At 36.5% G+C, this 20841-nt stretch overlaps 1 protein-coding gene across 5 annotated transcripts in view; it reads right to left on the bottom strand.

The window, feature by feature from the left end:
* The window catches only part of LOC112051403 (ecdysone-induced protein 74EF), a 249748-nt gene extending 238000 nt beyond the window's left edge, over window positions 1-11748 (bottom strand). For 2 of the 5 annotated variants that reach the window (XM_024090026.2, XM_052891429.1), the window contains exon 1: window positions 11537-11748. The gene's annotated coding sequence lies outside the window, so the exon portion shown is untranslated. Of the gene's footprint in view, window positions 1-11418; window positions 11491-11536 lie in introns of those variants that run through there. The other 3 variants (XM_024090029.2, XM_024090027.2, XM_052891430.1) reach the window with 3 other exon arrangements.
* Window positions 11749-20841: the final 9093 nt, after the last annotated feature.

Genomic DNA, 20841 nt, shown 5'->3' with positions numbered 1-20841 from the left:
ACTGACAATACCTAATGTAATATATTTTTAAACGACTTAATAAAAATAATAACGTTCAAATTGATTCGGCGAAGGCGGAAAGAGCGGACGCCAGATAGAGGCAAGGCCAATCGTCAAGGTCCACAAAACTGTAATTAAAGTGATATAAACTCTATTTGGGGAGAGATAAGGACGTTGTTCGGCTGTGGAGCGATGTTGTATTACAAGACAATAAGTCGGGTGTTTTAAATGCAGCATTTTTCAGTAACAGCTAGAGATCAAGGTTGTTTTACATCGACGTTGTAGGTAAGGTCGAGTACACGTAACGTGATAGTACAGGCCATAAACTGGAGATATAATGACAGTTTTCCCGCCATGACGCTTTGCTATTTTTTTAATAACTGACTTGACGGTTCTAGATTCTAGCCTTTTTGTAACGATAAGTAAATTTTATGTGACTTTGACAATCATCTGCACTTCTTTTAAGTGTGTGTAATATGTGCTTATGCATTTGTTGAAACGAAAATTTTTATCAATACTACAACATGACGTATAAAATAAATCAATAAAATAATTAAAAAAACAAACCCCGACTGCATAACATATAAAAACTAAAAGAAAAACAAGCTCAGTCCAGAAGTTGTAGAAAGCAAATAAAAAACAGTCAGGGAAAAAGAAACAAAATCTTTTAATTCTTTGAATAAACAAAATAGTAATATGTTTTAAAATATAAAACCTTCCAGTAAGTTTGCTATTTACTGTCACTATGACGATTCAATAATACTTAAAACACGTTTTAAGTTAATTAGAACGATTGTCTGTTACATTATAATGTTTTAAATAAGATATTAATAATATTATTTGGCCACCATGCGTGTCTGTTTATCATCACAACAATAAACTGTGCGCAAATGTTTGCATTGCCAATCGAAACAATGATAACACTGATTCACAAAATTGTCAACCATTTTAGTTAAGTGTAGAGTCATTTATCGTGAGCAAGGTTCAAGCTCGATTTGTTGCACTATTCAGGTTTTCAGTTCTAGTCATAGATACCATAGTAGTCCTAGTATACTTAAGCTTTCGGAGCTTTTTCTTTTCGCGTATTTGGGGAGAACACGATTAAAGTTCTTTTTTTAAACACACAATTTTATTTTTAAATGAACAGTCAATAAGTTATATTTAAAGTCAATAAATAAATAAATTAATAAAAATGAAGGCTTTAAATTAACTCACAATAATGTGAGTATAATAAAATAATGTGAAATAATTTAAAGCTTAAGAAAATATATTGGAAAATTGATAAGAAAATAAATAATGTAGGTTATGTGTAACGATGATCTCTTAAAAGGAATATACTAGGACTCTTATCTGCTTTTGTTGAAGTTCAGTCCTACTTGCACTAGAAACAGGCAGAGTTGACTTTTTAAAATACTTGTATTGTATACAACCTTTAAGTGATCGAATTCTATGATTTGAACCAGACGTGGTAATCCCAGGAAAACCATATTTCTATATACATAGTTTGCCAGGTCGCACTACGACGTTAAAGATAGGACCAATTGATAATGTTAGCAATAAATAAAACACATTCGTAAGCTCATCTATTAGGAAGTCAACATTATCAGCATATAGCTGAGGGGCGGTGCGGGTGCTATCAAAGTAGGCCAAGGTTACCAGACGACCAGCGTATCGTGACCTCCCAGATAGTACTATCGCACCCACCTTTGTTTTCAATGAAAAGGCGCGCGGGAGGGGGCGGGGATCAAGTTTAATTGGCCCACGAGGACAGCCGAAATTCGCCGATGTATCTACCTCGTAAGAAATCGCTTGTATGCGCGTCATTTGAGTCACAGTATAGCAATCATGGCGATAGGTACGAGTGTAAGCTGACACGAATGTATAAAAATATAAAGATAAAATTTTCATAATCAGTCTTCTGGAATTTGTAAGGACACACTATAGAACTAAGCCTCACTTCTTGTAGTAGATTACAATGCTTAAAGCTTAGACCCGCCAGGCTGCTCTAATACGGGTTGTTAGACCTAAGTCGCCTTTGAGCGATAACATTTGACAGACAATAAAAGTGACCAATATCGCCGATTTAACTTGCTGTCCGGAGTATAGAGTAAAGCACAATACTAACATCCTAACTCTAAGTTGAGAATTTCTTGGAAGTTACATCGAAGCTTGAATCGAGGACCACCGTGATCCATAAAGTAACCATTGGACTAACAACGCAGTATCATAATTAAAATTAAAATTCTAGAAGAACTCTATAGTCCTTTGAAATAATGTTAAAATTACACACACTACACTGATATACCTTTATCTATTATACAGAACTGTATGATAGCCAAAGTGTGGTCGAGAGAAACGCAGTCAAATTAGAAACGTTGCGTAAACTTAGAAAACAGACAAACATAATGAATCTACAAGTATTATTCAACAAAAACATACTTTCTTTGTGCTCTAGTAATTCTTCTATATGATTTTATATAAGATTTTTTTTTAATTTCTAAAGAAAAAACTAAAATACAGAATCACTATGTATTGTGTTAATCATCATATTTTATCTGCCTGTTTGTTTATCCTGAATTATAACCAAACTTAGGCAAGACATAAACGTATAAATATTTTAAAAAAGTTATAAATTATTATAGATTTTAATAAGCTTCTTATTATAGAGAGCCGTGAAAGTCTAGTGGATAAGACCTGCCTGCCTTTGATTTGGAGGGCATAGGTACGAATCCAGTTAAGGGAATTCACCTCCAACTTTTCAGTTATGTGCATTATAAGAAATTAAATATCACGTGTCTTAAACGGTGAAAGAATAACATCGTGAGGAAACCTGCATACCTGAGTTTTTTTTTATTCTCTACATGTGTGGAGTCTGCCAATCCGCATTGGGCTAGCATGGTTGACTAGTAGCCTAACCCTTCTCATTCTGAGAGGAGATTCGTGCTCAACATTGAGCCGGATATGGCTTGTTGATGATGAAGCTTATTTATTAAAATATTATTCGAATTTTTCTCACACACACGGACAAACATCGGCTACTACCTGTTTAATTTTATTAAAATAATGATATTGTACTTTTGATATATATAATAGTATATAGTAATAGTAAGTATAATTATGTATTTAAAATTATATTAATTAATTAATTAAATGTGTATGTTTAAATGTTGGTTGGTGACAAAATAACTGATGGTTATTTTCCTTATTTCCACTCCGTAAGTAAATATATGACAACTTCGAAATTTAAATATCGAATAGAATCCATAAGCAAGTTGTAAAAAAAGAAGAAAGTTAACTTTTTATCGCGCGTTTCACACAGGTCTTTTTGTTTCTAGGTAACGGTGAGTCATAAAACACGTAAAAGTCGTAAATGTAGACATTGTAGCAGTTACAACCCTTTAGGGCCGTGAAACAATGCAACCCGTTATTTATTGTTCGGGGGTTTTATCCTTTTTAGCGTAATAAAACTAACGTCATCTATACGCCTGTCAGACTGTCGAAAATAGTTTGAAATTCAATCCCCGAAATTAGAAATACATATTTGAACACCAAAATAATAAATAATTAATGATTAACAATCTGCATTTATCAAATTTGCTTCTTAGTGTTAAGGCTACTAGAGTACTAGAGCTTTTTCTTAAATCCGTGGTAAATTCGGTTGTTTTAATTTGAATTCAGATTTCAAGAATTGCTTCCTTTGTCCCTTTGTTTGTTAAGGATAGACGAGATTTATTAATAATCAAATAATCATGCGTAAAGGTAAAGAATCTCTAATGCCTATTTTTTCATTGAATTCCTTAGCTTCCATATCTATAAACACACGAGACTATGGTTGGTGACCATAGATTAACTATAGACAATTTTTTTTTATGACGCATTACGCGTATCCGAACATGTATATTATTATCTGTGGCAGAGTTTTTCGCGCGCGCAGCGCATCACGGCCCGATGTATGTCAAGGAGACTGTATTGGAGAAAAATTCGCAGACCTTGGCGCCGTTAGATTAGAATTAGGACTGTCCGAGTTATTTATTTTATTACGTGGGCTTTATTTATTTGGGAATTTGTTTGAACACTACGGACGAGTATTTCAAGCGGAGATTTTTTTTCTTTTGCACGCGACCGTTGACCTCGATTACATATCTATTAATTATAGTTATTATTGATTTATTTAGGTACTAAGGATTTGTGAAAGTACTGTAAACACTAACATGAATTGAAGGTAGAGCAATGCAAAGAAGCAACCTTAAAAGAACTTGGTGACATCACGGTTTTTTAATTTATGAGAAATAGGTTGCTGAGGACTAGAACCTAGATCGAAATCGAAAAATTAAGAGAATTTTTCATAGAACTATACTACAAACTTAAATAACTAGCTTGTATTCCCTTCGCAGTATTATTTATTTGTTTTTTTAATATTTGGATAAAAAATGTTTTAAGTGTCTATAACAAATGTAGCCTAATCGTACAAAATACAAAGTTTAATAGTTTAAATATTTAATTTTTTACCTACACCAGTTTTCCAGGGACAAATAAACAATTAAACTTTGATATTGTTAAATAGTCAACGAGTTTTACGACCATGATTTTAAATTAGTTCAGTTAAACGAATTCATACTTACTAAATTTTATTTGTTAGGTTTTTCTGAAGAAAAGTCAAAATTAAACTTTCATTTAATTTATTGCAAACAAATTAAATGAAAGTTTAAGAACTATATATATACTTAAATAGAAATACTTAAATTATTTACTAAAATTACTTTTTTGTCAATTTAATTTACTAAGTAAATCTAATTTCAAATATATAAAAATATCCACTAGATGTTACTAAGCGCCCTTTTATAGTGACCCCCACTTCCTCCAAACAGTAAACATAACAATAAACATTTTCAGAGAACATTAACCCCGATTTTACGCTCAATCAAACCTATTTTCGGTTATCTTTATGTAGTCAATTAAAGAACAATGCTTATCAAAGAAAGCGGCCAATTGTTGATCTTGCCAATTAGTTGAAATATTATTTTATTGTGTACCAAATCATATTTATTTCGTCATTTCCATCAACCTCACAGATGGGCGAAATTTTCCTCTGTTTATAAAACGGGTGCTAAATCGCATTATTGGATTGATAATTTTTTCTTCTTAGTTCTGTCATACATTATTGTGCATTGATTTTATGCAGCAAAAGCATAGCACAGGGTCTGCTTACTTGAAGACAAATCAGGATTATAGAAAGCGAAAAAATTGTACCTTAGAAATGGACTACAAAGAAAATTTAAAATTTTTGATACCGCCTATCATCTAGGAGCCTGGAAAAATCAATAGGTCTCTTTCAGTTTTGATTTGAAATACTATAGACAATATAGACTTGTATCAGTATTTTCAGCCACACATCATTGCGTATTTCTGACCACCAAGCATACGCCTAAGATTGATGGTCACAGGGCAGCTTTGTAAGACTCATTCTTTGCATGTCTTGCCACAGGTCTTGCGAAGCTTTGCTCTGTTTATAGTCAATGGTTTGCTACTTATCAAGTAGGCAATATGCTTGGTCCGCCAATTATAAGTACAATAATGATATACCACAATCTATAGGGGGTTCGGGTATAATACGAGTACCTTTAAGAAGAGAATAAGACAAATTCCTCAAAGACCAGCAACGCATTAATAACGTCTCTGGTGTTCCAAATGTAAATAGTGGCGGTGACTTACCACCATGTGACTTGTTTGGCCGATATTAAAGCTATAAAAAAACGTATCCTCCTGAAATATCGTAGATGCTTCTAATAATTCATGTCATTCACAGTGCACAAACACGGCATACCTTAAGCCGAGTCCAGACGTGTGTAACGCGTAATGTAATCCACCGTGTAATGTAATGCGAATTCTACGTGTGGACGGCACTACGCCGCGCTGACGTTCGGGCTGATCAGTTGGCTCGCAGTGCTCTTGAAATAGATTTTTGACGGCCTCCGTGGTGCAGTGGTATGCGTGGTGGATTTAATGACGGAGGTCCCCGGTCCCCTTCGATCCCCGGCTGGGCCGATTAAGATTTTAAGTGGTCCAGGTCTAGCTGGTGGGAGGCTTCGGCCGTGGCTAGTTACCACCCCACCAACAACGTAGACGTAGACGTACCGCCAAACGATGTCGTGTAGAAACCGAAAGGAGTGTGGATTTTCATCCTCCTCCTAACAAGTAAGCCCGCTTCCATCTTAGATTACATCATCACTTACCATCAGGTGAGATTATAGTCAAGGGCTAACTTGTAAAGAATAAAAAATTTTAAAATATAAAAAAATTCGCGTAGACTTTGAATTCGAGTGCCGTCCACATGCTGACACTAAATTACACGTTACATGTTACATTGCACGTTACACACGTCTGAACCTGGCTTTAGATGTCAAAACATCTCCGTCACATACATCAAAGTAATAGATGGTATAAATCAGAGCCTTCCGCATGCGCAGTGAAAGTGCAGGCGTCAGATGTTACGTGGCGGCCGGAACAGTATTGTGCCGACCAAACTTCTCTCGATAACTAATATAAAAGATCATCACCACTACCATCATCATCATCATCATCATCATCATCATCATCATCATCATCATCATCATCATCATCATTATCATCATCATCATCATCATCATCACCATCATCATCATCATCATCATCATCATCATCATCATCATCATCATCATCATCATCATCATCATCATCATCATCATCATCATCAACTCATCGACGGCCACAGCTGGACATAAGCCTCTCTAAAGGACTATCAAATATCACGGTTTTTGCTCTTGATCATCTTGACATAGTTGGTCCGCCTAGGATTGACCAAAACTGCGCTTTCCGTTGCGTTGCCATTCCAGCACCTTGATATCTTAACGTCGGCTATTCGATCTGTGTATCCCATGCGTCTCGTGCTGTCTGTAAATTCGGTTCTCATCTGATACGTTCACTTAAGAAGTACTTTGAGTATAGTTTACTATAGAATTTAAACGATAGTATAAACAAAAAAAAATATCCGACCGGTTTGATAAAGTTATTCGGTCTCATTAAGCTTGATCTATTTATTATGAGAGTTTTGCTTTGATTGTTGTAGTAAAGGACATGTAAACTAAATTTATGAAATTGTAAACTAAAGAAACGTCAGCAAATAATTAATTTATTTGCTTCAATGTCATTTGCCTCCCCTTGTATCACCTAATATTTAAATAAAATAATTTGTTGAAGTGCCAACATTTGACCGATTATGTATAGAGTTTCAATAAATAATGAATTACGGTCAAAAATCATTATTTTGATTTTTTATTTGATTGAATTAACAAGGATAATCTAAAGTATCATTATAATATCATCTACATTTTCATGTAATTCATGAGTGGCATGTACATTTTACAATTACGATTTTCTTCTGATAAAATAATTGTTTATTGAACACACGCGCCATCTCTGTCTATCATTTGCAATATCTAGATCGTTAGATAGAGATGCGTGACAACTATTACGTGATAAGGGCAAGGCCGTGTGTGATAAGTGCATCGCTATCTTCCCTTTGGACTCTTCCGTGATTTGTGCATTTATTTTAAGGATGCGATTACTATTATCAGCAACAAATACTACTGAAAAAGTTCTATGAATAGTTATCTTAAAGTATTGTAAAGTAATGGTGTAAATGATTGATACATAGCTTTAAAATTAAAAAAAAGAAATACTAACAGAAGTTCCGAGCTCTATAATTTTCCCGCAAATAGTAATTTGTAGCGACTGTATTGTACACCTAAGGCCCATTTTTATAATTCTGTTTGTTGACACATAATCACATCTGCTTTAATAGGCAAAATTGTGTGGCTGTACGATAAATAAATATGTAAGATGGTATTTGAATTACAAAAACTAGGTAATTTCAAAACATTATTTCGCCGCCAACCCTACTCTACATAGATACTATTATCTTTAAGAACGTATGTTATAACAATCTCAAAAGCATTTATTGAATCATGTACTCGATGGAATGTCGCGCTGCCATTGGAATTAACATTCGTGGTATTTGGCACGATATTTTGAATAGTTACTTTTCTTAACTGATTATTGGATCTTAAATACTTGTATTCTATCGGCTTTCTTCATCTAGCAATGAAAATACTTGGAGGAACGAGCATATTTCCTTGGTCTTATAAAATATTTTCTCTATCGCCTTATTACTGGACAAATGTCCAAGTGGGTTATCTGGTTTTACGTGATACCAGTTGATACTACCAACATCATAAAATTAATTAGCAGATGAAATATAAATTAGTCAAAATTTGTTGAAAAAGATATATATGTAGGCTGTAGGGAATAGAGAAATGAACGTTGAAGCTCATGCACATTTTGGGGTCCTATTTTTAATTCCATCAGGTATCAGGCCAGTTGTTGTTAAACATAAGCCTAATTTTATATTGATGCTTGATGCAAAGCAATTATGAGATCTAAATTGGAAGCCTTGCCGTGCTAGGAACACTAAAGGGTATCTGCACTTTAGATGTCTAAGCTTGAAATGTTTTATTACAATGAAACAAAAATGGTGGATAGAAGGATGAATCATCGTCACATTAGATTATAATCATTATATTCTAAATAATCAGAATTAGACAAAATAGTTGATGCCCGCGCAACACAACCGTTAGCGAAAATATTCTGCGCAATATACAAGGCAAGGACAGCATAATTTTGCATTTAACAGTAGTTTTAATAATTTGCAAACATAGGTATTAAGTACGTTTGACAAAATGTCTGATCATCGATTTGCGGATTTATTGCAATAACCATCGGATTATGCGTTTCTGGGTCAAGGCGAATAGCCCGCCATCTTGTTTTACACTGCATGATGGGTCTGAGTTCTATATTATATGAGAAAAAATATTCTAGAAAAGACAACTAGACTAGGTGCTGGGAAACTTGAACTTTCTTCCGATGTTCCTTGTAATTTTTAAATAACACTAGCGATGTAATAATTACTCACATTCCTAGCTTATGTTTTTCCTAACTTTCTAGTACTTATTATGCGTACTTTATCTGCTTATTTGTCACACAAAAATATATATTTTCCTTAAATATGAAAGTGAATCGAAGCGTAATCAAATATGGTTCTTCGAAACTATGGAATTATACGAGTATCTGCTGCAATGCTGATCTTACGGAGTCTTTTAAAAGAGTGCTTATAGGTCCATCTGTCTTCGTTACTAATACAAAACCTATTTATGGCATATTGATTGAGGTTTACAATTACTAATATTATAGTAATAGTAGCTGATATTATATCAAAATAGCTACTCGTGCCTATAAATTTTAAAATAACGTTCACTCAAAGTCGTATGCATCGGCTAATTTTGTAGGCACATACACCTTTTGTAGGGACTTCCAAACATCACGATCCTTAGCCGCCTGCATACAGCGAAACTGCGATTCGCTTGATGTCGACAGTCCACCTGGAGGGGGTCGACCAACATAAGAGCACAGAAAACATATAGTTAGATAATATTAAAATATAATATATAGAAAATATACGCTTGATATTGACAGTCCACCTGGAGGGGGTCGACCAACATAAGTGCACAGAAAACATATAGTTAGATAATATTAAAATATAATATAGAGAGCCGTGATAGCCCAGTGGATATGACCTCTGCCTCCGATTCCGGAGGGAGTGGGTTCGAATCCGGTCAGGGGCATGCACCTCCAACTTTTCAGTTGTGTGCATTTTAAGAAATTAAATATCACGTGTCTCAAACGGTGAAGGAAAACATCGTGAGGAAACCTACACATCAGAAAAATTTTCTTAATTCTCTGCGTGTGTAAAGTCTGCTAATCCGCATTGGGCCAGCGTGGTGGACTATTGGCCTAACCCCTCTCATTCTGAGAGGAGACTCGAGCTCAGCAGTGAGCCGTATATGGGTTGATAACGACGAGAAAATATACTTTTATAAATAAAGTACATAATTTTGAAGGAAGACATGATAACGGAATTTTTTCCGAAGTCAGTACAGATATAGCCTGAAGGGACTAAACCTCGAAAACAGAACATTGCCAAAGTTAAAGTATGTAAGATGAGGAACATGCCCAACACAAAAAAAGACATTTTTTTAAATGTACCTAGGAACTTAAGAAATTTTATATTCTCTTAACAAATTAGGAACAGTTATGAAAAATATCTTAAAAAATTAATTGCGGTTGGTTAGTCTCTCTTAAACTCAAAATGATCTCTATCTAATTGATTTAAGTCCATTTTGAGTCATTTATTTTTTGTAATAACAAATATTTTGGCAGCAATCGGCTCTGCTTTCATAAGCACAGAGACTGTAAAGTGGTAAATTAGTTGCAATCAATTGGTCCATTTATATTTTCTTGTTGACTCTTCGCAGTAATACCTACCTATCTTATATAAGCCCGTGGTCAGACAGATTTGACTATTCTAACTAGTTTTTATCGAAGCCTATTTCAAATTAATTAATTTGAATTGATTGCCTTTTGATTTTTTAGACATGATATACTTAGGTACTTGTAATTAAAAAAAATACAAGTACCTAAGTAAATGTATACGTTAAGTTGTTGTGTGTAAGTTTATCCTTTTTTTCTCCACATAATTATGAAAATTTCGAGAAATTATGAGAATTTTTAGCCATTTTAATTTTAATTTTGAAAATAAAAATAAACATTTATTTATCAAATATAATTAAATGCGTTTAATTTATTAAGCTAATTACACCTATCTTAAATACATGAAGGACTTGAAGGCTTTGAGAACCTAATTTGTAGGAAACACTTTCCTTTTGCAATTAAATTAATTGTCACTGCAATGTTAATTTTGTAATTTATATATTATAGGTATATTATATTACTACACAGTTATTCAATATTATATAATATAACTAGTAGATATATAAGTATAATATGATGTAAAAAAAATATGTTAACCTTGAAAGTTTAAATCCTGGATCAGAATACAAGATCACTGCAAAATGCTGAATCATAAAACGACTATATCTAAGAGTGGGTGACCTATAGATATATATATAATCTTAACTTAACTTAACTTAAATAGTATGTAATTTTATATATTTATACCTAGTAAAAGTTCGTATCGCAGTATCGTAACAATTTCCTTATCCATTTACCTATATTATTAAAAAAATCGTATATTAATAATGTAGGTAAGTACCCTTTATAAATATATTTGCTAATTAAGAATTGTGCGTTATTAAATCATACACGTATAAAGAAATATACCGAAATAGCACTTATATTTTTTCCATTATTATTTAAAATATAGAAATGTAATTAATTTCAAATTTACGATGTTTTTAATATATATCGCATTATAAGTACAGTTCACATCATATACTCACACTATATACTTAATATATATATACGTACTTGCACAGGTAGGTGTACTGTATATCAACAGCGTATCGCAGTTTCAGCTTGTAAACATAACCTGCAACGCGACGCAATCCACAATCCGAATCGCAAAAAGAAAATCAAAAACACTCACCACATCCAATGTGAAAATGCAATCCAATTGTTACATATAAAAAAAAAATCCGTCCACATGCACAGAATTGTAAAAAAATATATAACCATAAAACAGAATCCAGGAGAAAAATAATCCGTTTTTGTCCACAGCACTCAAGTCACTGTCATAAACTCGCGGCGAGCGAACGCACGTCCACTCGACTCGTCGGTCCTCGAGTCACTGAACCGGGCGGCGCGCGGCGCCCAGGCGGCCCAGCCTGAACGAACTTCGGAACTTATCATACCATGAAATTAATGAATCGGGTCAACTGGGAGCTGAATCAGTGCCGTTTTGTGTCCTTGTGCCTGCGTGTGGGGTCGAAGGTCTCGGAGGCTTTGGCCTGACCGGTGGCGAGCTTTGACTTAGAGTAAGCATCAAGAAGATGAACTTTAAGTAAAGCACCTCAATGATCCATTGAACGGCTTCAGATGACTTGGTACTAGGTTTGAGGTTTGAATCCTTAGTCGGATTAATAAATTATCAGGTTCTCTTCCGGTAACTATATCTAATGTCCGTTAGTGACCAGTATGGAGTCAAACAATATCATCCTAAGCCCGCCAACAGTTGATGCAGCATGGTGGGTTTAAGCTCCAAATCTTCCTTTAGGAAAAAGAGGTGAAAAGCGATGCAAATTGTCGTGAAGAAAACATGATTTTCTTGTTAGAAGTAACTAACAACTACAAACGAGCTTTTTCCGAAAGAGCTTTACGTTCAATTACATATGACTAGTTACCAATTTGTTCTTTACAAGGACAAAGTTAAGTCAGATTTTGTAGTGATTCTACTTCCTTTGTACTTTCTGTAGGTACTCTCTCCTCAATAGCTTCGCAATAAAAACTAATTTTATTTTTCTGTTTTTGTGTGTCCTAGAATAGTGATCGAAAGCTCCACAATACGGGCAAATATGAAAAATAAATGGGACCAATCTGGAAGTATATTCAAACAAAAAAAGAATTTTCAAAATTGGTTAAGAAATGACGAAGTTATGGTAACAAACATTAAAAAAATGCTCCTTTTTTTTGTCGGTTAAAAATGGAGTAGAGATGGATATTAGACCCACTTACACGTTACCTACTCTGATTCTTGTTAGCAGACTTAGGGTGATAATATTTGACCCAGCAACAGTGGCGTAGCCTGCCTTGGAGGGGCCCTGTAAAATTAGTTGGGCGGCCCAAATGAAGGGTAAAGATTTCCCACAAAAGAAACAAAAATTTTCGTTTAATATAAGTATGACAGTGACTTAACGTACGTTTCCAACTTTTAGGCTCACGCTTAACCAGGGGAAAAGATTGTGGATTACCTGCATTTTACTAATTTAGCATTCACGCGTAAGGGGCCCCTGTAGTCCGGAGGCCCCGTATCATTGATACGGCTCATATGGCGGGAGCTACGCCCCTGCCCAGCAATCGTCACTATTAAACGTTAATGCCAACTATCATGATTCAGGATCGACCGCATAAGGTTTTCCACTAGAATCAGGAGTTTTACGATTTCCCAACATTGCTAAAAATTTCTTGAAATCCTACTAATATTACAAACGCGAAAGTTTGTATGGATGTTTGTTACTGTTTAACGCCGCAACTACTGAACCGATTTGGCTGATATTTGTAATGGAAATAAATTTTACTCTGGATTAACACATATTACTGTGGATTACTTTCCCTGAAAAATCCATGGTTCCTGAGGGATTTGTGAAAAACTAAATTTCACGCGGACGAAGTCGCGGGCGTGCGCTAGTAAGAAATATTTCATAGCACGACCAAGAAGTAGAATCCAAATTTTTAAGACCTATAGGCAGTGGGCTAATGAGACAGTGGCAACAAAATAAAATTTAACGCAATAATTAATTGTTCGATTGTTTGATGGGTTAACTCATGGGATGTTTAATGGTAAAGTTTGACAACATTTTGAAAACAATGAACCTGTGTTGCACAACATTGTATTGAGCGGTGAAATCCATTTTGCTTTCAAGTCGCTGCGTCGTGCTCGTGTTCAATTAAAGATAAATAAAAGCGAATTTCGCACCAATTATAATGTGTAATGGAGACTGTACATCGCACTGTGAAACGCGGAGTCATCGATAAGTCTCAACCTTCAAGCTACATTTAAAAACCTGCTCAGAGGAAATTATGAGCTTGCACTATAAAAAGACACGTAACATTCTTGACAGTAATTATTTATTATGAATTCACAGGTTAAATCTTGAAACCATCTCTATTTCAGTAAATAGACGAACGTAAGATATCTTTTTGTCCTATAAATTATTTAGTTTACGCGTAACTTTTAAAAAATCTGAACTCAAAAAGCCCCGATCGTCCCTTCGTAAATGAGAAACTACTAAGTTTCTTACTTACTATTTAATTTTATTAAAAATACCGTATCGACAGAAGAGGCACTATAAAATTTACTCCAAAAGTTCTTCTTCATTCACAATTGAAAGTTGAGTGGGGAGAACTGTGTTCATCACTTAACAATTAAACATGTTGGTAATGTACTAAATAAATTACATACGAGTAACAGAGTCAATTCATGTAAAAACAGGCAGCACTTACCTTTAACTAAGTTTTTAATTTTAGCTAATATCTAAAGGCTTTCTACGCACGTCTGGAGTAAACTCTACATAACGAGGACAGCCCAGCGCGTTTTACGTATGCCGACTTCTGGTGATAAGCGTCGAGCGTGCTATGTTTAAAGTTGACAATGTCGATAAAACTGTGTATCAGAAAGCACTCTACGCCAGTGTACAGAAGACTCTACAATAGCGTAGCGAGAACAGCCAACTACAGCCGCAGCGAGCCCAGCGGCACCGACTACTGTGAGTCAAACGCGTGAGCTTATAGATAGAGATGGTAGATTAGGTACAAATGGAGAGACAACAAAATTATGGAGGATGAATGACCCCCCCCCCTGAACACGGCTTAATGAGACAGGAAAGATAGCGCTGTTTCTACGCCAGGGTATAGTAGACTTTACAACGGTGTAGCGAGGGCAGCCGAGTGTGGTCGCAGATTGCCGAGCCGCACCGACTTCTGCCGAGGTGCTTTAAACACGTGAGTCTACAGATAGAATTGGTAAATTAGATAGGAATTGAGAGACAGCAAAAGGATGGAGAATGAATGAAGAACGCGGCTTATGGAGAGAGGAGAGACAGCGATGTTTCTACGCCAGTGTAAAGTAGACTCTACAACAGCGTAGCGAGGGCAACCGAGTGCGGCCGCAGATAGCCGAGCCGCAGCGACTTCTGCCGAGGTGCTTCAAACACGTTGTCGTCATCAACCCATATTCGGCTCACTGCTGAGCTCGAGTCTCCTCTCATAATGAGAGGGATTAGGCCAATAGTCCACCACGCTGGCCCAATGCGGATTGGCAGACTTCACACACGCAGAGAATTGAGATAATTCTCTGGTATGCAGGTTTCCTCACGATGTTTACCTTCACCGTTTGAGACACGTGATATTTAATTTCATAAAATGCACACAAATGAAAAGTTGGAGGTGCATGCCCCGGACCGGATTCGAACCCACACCCTCCGGAATCGGAGGCAGAGGTCATATCCACTGGGCTATCACGGCAAACACGTGAGTCTACAAACAGAATTGGTAAATTAGATAGGAATTGAGAGACAGCAAAAGGATGGAGAATGAATGAAGAACGCGGCTTATGGAGAGAGGAGAGACAGCGATGTTTCTACGCCAATGTACAGTAAACTCTACAACAGCGTAGCGAGGGCAGCCGAGTGCGGCCGCAGATAGCCGAGCCGCAGCGACTTCTGCCGACACACGACGAGCGCGCGAGGTCGCAGCGCGGGAAGCACGTCACTCAAGGCGACTTGGATCTTTCCCGCCACACTGTTCTGTTTATGATCTGCTAAATAAGCACTCAAATTATATTTCTTTTTTCCGATTTTTAGTTTTACAAAGCTATGAATATAAACTTTCTTCAAACTTTCAATTATTGAAAAAATATACTTGACTGACTTGTAAGTTTTACCAACTAAACAATTAAGTATTATTTAAAAAAGTTCCTGACCCTAACTGAAGTGGTATGAACAAATAGTAACACTCGCAAAGAAGGCACACACAAACAAACAAACTACAAACAAACCTACAAAGTGCTGTCTTGTGGGCTGTGTCCATCACCCTGAGGCATAGCTGTAAAGCCTTATACGTGTACTTACACCGAAAATCACACCCTTCACAATAACGATGCTTGACGGCATAAATAAGCAAGGCGTTAGAAGATATTATCCCGTATCAGTTCTGTCACAAAGAGCTCTACTACTTAAATGAATAATAACACATAAACGTTCTAGAAATAATCATCGAAGATACTACGAATTTCTAGAAGACAGTCGAAGATGGCCGAAGGTGCACGAAGCCTGCCGATCTGCAGCGAGCTGGCGAGGCGGCCGCGAGCGAGGTCGCGGGAAGCGACGCGTCACTCAAGGCGACTGGCTCTTTTCCCGCCACAGTGCGTCACTGACATTGTACAGTGTTGCCACTTTTAATAAATGCCACGATAATGTACCACCTTCGTTGTTTTGATGTAATTAAAGTGGATACGCGGCGCGTATTGTTGTTTTCGCCTTGGAATTTTAACGAAAATAATACATTGAAGAATTATAATGAAATACCGTTTTAGTACATACTCGTATTTAACGACCTTTTCAATGCAACTTTGCACACTTGTCGTTGTGTATTTTTTACGAATTGGCATACAACAAAAAAACATACAAACATAAATAATAAAATGCCCGACATTGGGAGCTAACTGAGTCTGCTTGAGTGCGCAAACTTGTGGGTCTTTATTCGGTAAGAACCCTACAAAACCACCGCGCCTACCCGCGGTGAGGTGACACAAAAAAAACTTTAGGCCCGAGGGTACAACTGTAAAGCAGTTTCCCCAAACCCAAGTTGTTATCGCTTGAAATAAAAACCCCAAGAACTCAATCTCCCAACTTGCAATGGCAAGAAGGAAAGAAGAAAGAAGCCGTTAGCTAGACGTCGTTAGCCGTATATAAACTAAGTAATCACTGGATCAGTGAGACGTATTGAATGAATGTATTGAAATTCACTGTTTATTTCCAAATAATTCAATCAGGCCGCGCCACTAAATATCGTGTTGAAGATAGAAGTGACGTCACACTATTGTCAATGTAATACCAACGACGTCTGCGTTATCTCGCAGCTGCCGCCTCTATGTGCATAATGATTGAGGCCATGACTTTTCAGATACAAGCCCAGTTAGTGATAGGTGCGTATGATAAATACACACGGCTGAGATTTTTGACTAAATCTGTAGCATGGTTGGTAATGCTAGAGATGACTCCCAGTTATATTTATTTTCTTTTTTGGCTTAGCTCTACTCTAGTCCAAATTAGACCTTAGCTAGTAACCACCTTACCGGCAAAGTCGGACCGCCAAGTGATTTAGCGTAAATATACGATGCTGTCAACGGTATAGGTAGAATACCTCTTTCGAGTCAACCTGCTATAATTTTAACTACATCTTCAGATATTAACAGGTTAGATAGCAATCAAGGGCTAATTAGTGGTTTTATAAAGCTTCGTAAAAGTCTTAAATTCATAGGTCTCACTACCCAAACTTCAGCCAAACTTTCGAATTATGTACCTGTTACATATAAATATACAGAAAACATATACCTAAATTTAAAAGTAGAAATTTTGTCTCCTTTTCTATAACAATGAAAGATCAAATGATGTAAAAGTACCAACAACGTATTGGTATTCTTTATTACCTCACGAGCGTCGATTCAGTGCAAATCGCATTCGATACTGTTGCGTCGTCGTGCCTGAAAGACAATGAACAATTCTGTAGAGAAAGTTAAAGTCGAACTGCCTAGATTACCTTCTCGGGTCTAGCTACATGTTCCCTTAACTTTTGTCGCAAACTTCGGGTCATAACCAAAGAATATAACTTTTATAACAGACCGATAAGACGTTGTATTTTTTACTAGCAGAACCTCGCGTATTCACCCGCGTAGATCCCATTCCTGTGGAATTAAGGGCATAAAATATAACTTTAGTTACTTCTTGATGTAGCATTCTATTTATACAAATTGGTCTAGTATTCGTTATATACGAAAATTTTAATCTTTCCTTTTCTAAAAACGTAGGTAATTCGATTTCTTTATCCCAACGGTTTTCTTGCTTTAGCTATAAGACCGCATATGCACATAGTTTGTGTCTTTATTTCTTAGTTAAGGCACTAAAAATGCGTCTTTTACTATCGTTAACGCACATATTAAACGTCACTTAGGGTCAACATTTCTAGTTCCTACAGTAAAGATTTAGTATGCCCTTCCGGCTTCAGTGTTTCCTGACACAAATATAATTGGAACACCTTTAAAGCAAGAGTAAGAGTAAGAATAGGCATCTTCTAGGTAAGCGCGCTCCAACTTAGACCGCATTAATGCTTTCCATAAGGCTTAATTGTAGTCCAGCGCAAGCCTATATTGCAGAAAAAAAATAACTGTTGTCTTATCAAAACACAACAGTTTAGTAACAACAAGAAGCATTGTGGTAGTACGTCGCCGAACAGGCACTGCCTGGATAGAAGCATTATTCATACAACTAGGTGACCTTTTTTTTTTGTATCCGTGATAGCCCAGTGGATATAACCTCTGCCTCCGATTCCGGAGGGTGTGGGTTCGAATCCGATCCAGGGCATGCACCTCCAACTTTTCAGTTGTGTGCATTTTAAGAAATTAAATATCACATGTCTCTAACGGTGAAGGAAAACATCGTGAGGAAACCTGCATACCAGAGAATTTTCTTCTCAGCGTGTGTGTAGTCTGCCAATCCGCATTGGGCCAGCGTAGTGGACTATTGGCCTAACCTCTCTCTTTCTGAGAGGAGACTCGAGCTCAGAAGTGAGCTGAATATGGGTTGATAACGACGACGAGGTGACCTTTTACTTAGCCATCTCGTGACGTATGACAATATCGGCAGTTAGCATAGCTAGCAACCATCAGTGACCTCGAGCATCTCAAACATGACCTATGGAGTTAGCACGTCGCGGATTCCGAGGTCCGCCAGTTCGCGAGTTACGAAAGTTGAGTGCACTCCGACCTTCGCTAAGGTCACTCGGTGAGGTCGGCAGGAGGTCAGCATCGCCTTGCGCCGGACAGTTGCAAAAGGGCATGTCTCGCACTTCCGGTTTACGCCAAATTAATTGCCGAAGTCAATTTTTCAATTAGCCATAAATGTTAAATTGAAAATGGACAAATTGACTCGGTAAAGAATCTTGAGGGTAGCGTTTATGATTAAATGATGTGCATATATAGATATTTATTTTTTAATTGGTCTTAAATAGTTAATTATTGTTCTACTAGATTTCAGTATTTTTCATATTGTTTTTGAGACGTGATTACATGAAAATTTTAGCTTTTAACAATACGAGCCCAAAAGCCTGTCGGCCATGATGGTCTATATTTCAACTGTTTCATGACGTCACTATAACAAATCCCTTACAAACGGAACAAAAATATTAGTTAACCATTAGTTGGACGTTTAGTACATCAAGTCACATTGTTACGTCACGAAATGGACGACAGCGTTTTTGACGTTTGGAAAATTTTAAAAAATATTGGTTTTTATACCGAATTCGATATATTTTGGACCCTTACTTCATGTACTATGCGAAATTATTATTGTTTATCACAGAGTAACCAGAGTGAGTATTTACAAGCAACGTCCTGAAGCCGGTGTAACCCATTAAAAACAAACGTCATGCGTCTTCTTGACAACCGCATATACAAACTTTTTCATAATTTGTATTTTAAATTTCCAAAATTTAACACTAACGACAATTAATGTAAAGTAATATAATAATCAATAATTTACCAATAAAAAATACTCCATCATATTTCTTTAGTTTTTGTAAACAGTTTTTAAAATATTTAAAAACTTATGACATTTTTCCAATTTTCTTAAATAATATTGAAAACTACTGATGCGACGGTCCGTGTCGTACTGACTCGAGAATGTATTCGTTTTTGAATCTCGTATTTGTAGCGGCTACGACACCGTCGTGTTCTCCATCTATATATTATTGATTAATCTGTGTTGTTTATATTAAATTTGATATGAGTCAACTACCCTATTGTCGGAGCACGCAGATCGCCCACCTGTATCGTTTTATCTATAACTCTGTTTCTAAGAACTCGACACTGTACTTCGAATTGCTGTCAATCGCTCTCTATCTATGATATGTGTTAGACAGAGAGAGATATAGGCAAATTCGAAATTCAATATTACAAAAACATCGTCACAGAATGCGCTGCTAGTTAGTTGAAAACCACCACCTAAACATAACAACCCTTCCCAGGGCATGGAAAAATACATCCTACAAAGTTCCATCCCTGTACCCAGCAACCTGTATACTGGCAAGCCTTATATGCCTGTATATGAAGTGTATATGCCTTTTAAAGGCTTCCAAGGAAAACCAGCGCTGAAGCTTGAAAGAAGCTACAGCTCTATGCTGAACGGAGACCTTTATTTGGGCAGTGTGCTATTGCATAGCATCGCGCATCGGCTTTGAGCGCGGCAACTGACTCAAGAAATTCCGTAACGAAAATAAACCTAACACCAAGTGCCTAACCTAACACCGTGCATTAAGTTAACACATTTCGACGTTATCCTAACGACTCAACTGGACCAGTGGTGTGAAACTAAGGGGCAAAACTTATTAAACCAGAGTTCGGTTCCAACTCAAAGTAAAGACCTTTTTTTTAATTTATTTATTTTTTTATTATTTATTACTTATACAAAATATTGCTTAAAAGAATAATAATAATTACATAAGTTGATAAAAAATGCTTAAAAGCTTAGTTTTAAGTTTTCACTAAACAAATAAAAATATTTTTCTTTCTTTCAAAGTGTCCCACACACGGATTTCCTAGAGGCCGTCTAGGGACTCCGTGTGTCACTGATCGGAACATACGAGTTACATACATACATCTGGATATTTATGTAATAAAAAACCATTTCTCTTTAAATTCGACGGCCTCCGTAGCGCAGTGGTATGCGCGGTGGATTTACAAGACGGAGGTCCTGGGTTCGATCCCCGGCTGGGCCGATTGAGGTTTTCTTAATTGATCCAGGTCTGGCTGGTGAGAGGCTTCGGCCGTGGCTAGTTACCACCCTACCGACAAAGACGTACCGATAAGCGATTTAGCGTTCCGGTACGATGTCGTGTAGAAACCGAAAGGGGTGTGGATTTTCATCCTCCTCCTTACAAGTTAGCCCGCTTCCATCTTAGACT

The sequence above is a fragment of the Bicyclus anynana genome, chromosome 4 (genome assembly GCF_947172395.1).
Source record: "Bicyclus anynana chromosome 4, ilBicAnyn1.1, whole genome shotgun sequence".
Taxonomy (NCBI): Eukaryota; Metazoa; Arthropoda; class Insecta; order Lepidoptera; family Nymphalidae; genus Bicyclus; species Bicyclus anynana.
The sequence above is the reverse complement of the archived record's forward strand: the minus strand, read 5'-3'. Positions and strand labels throughout refer to the sequence as shown.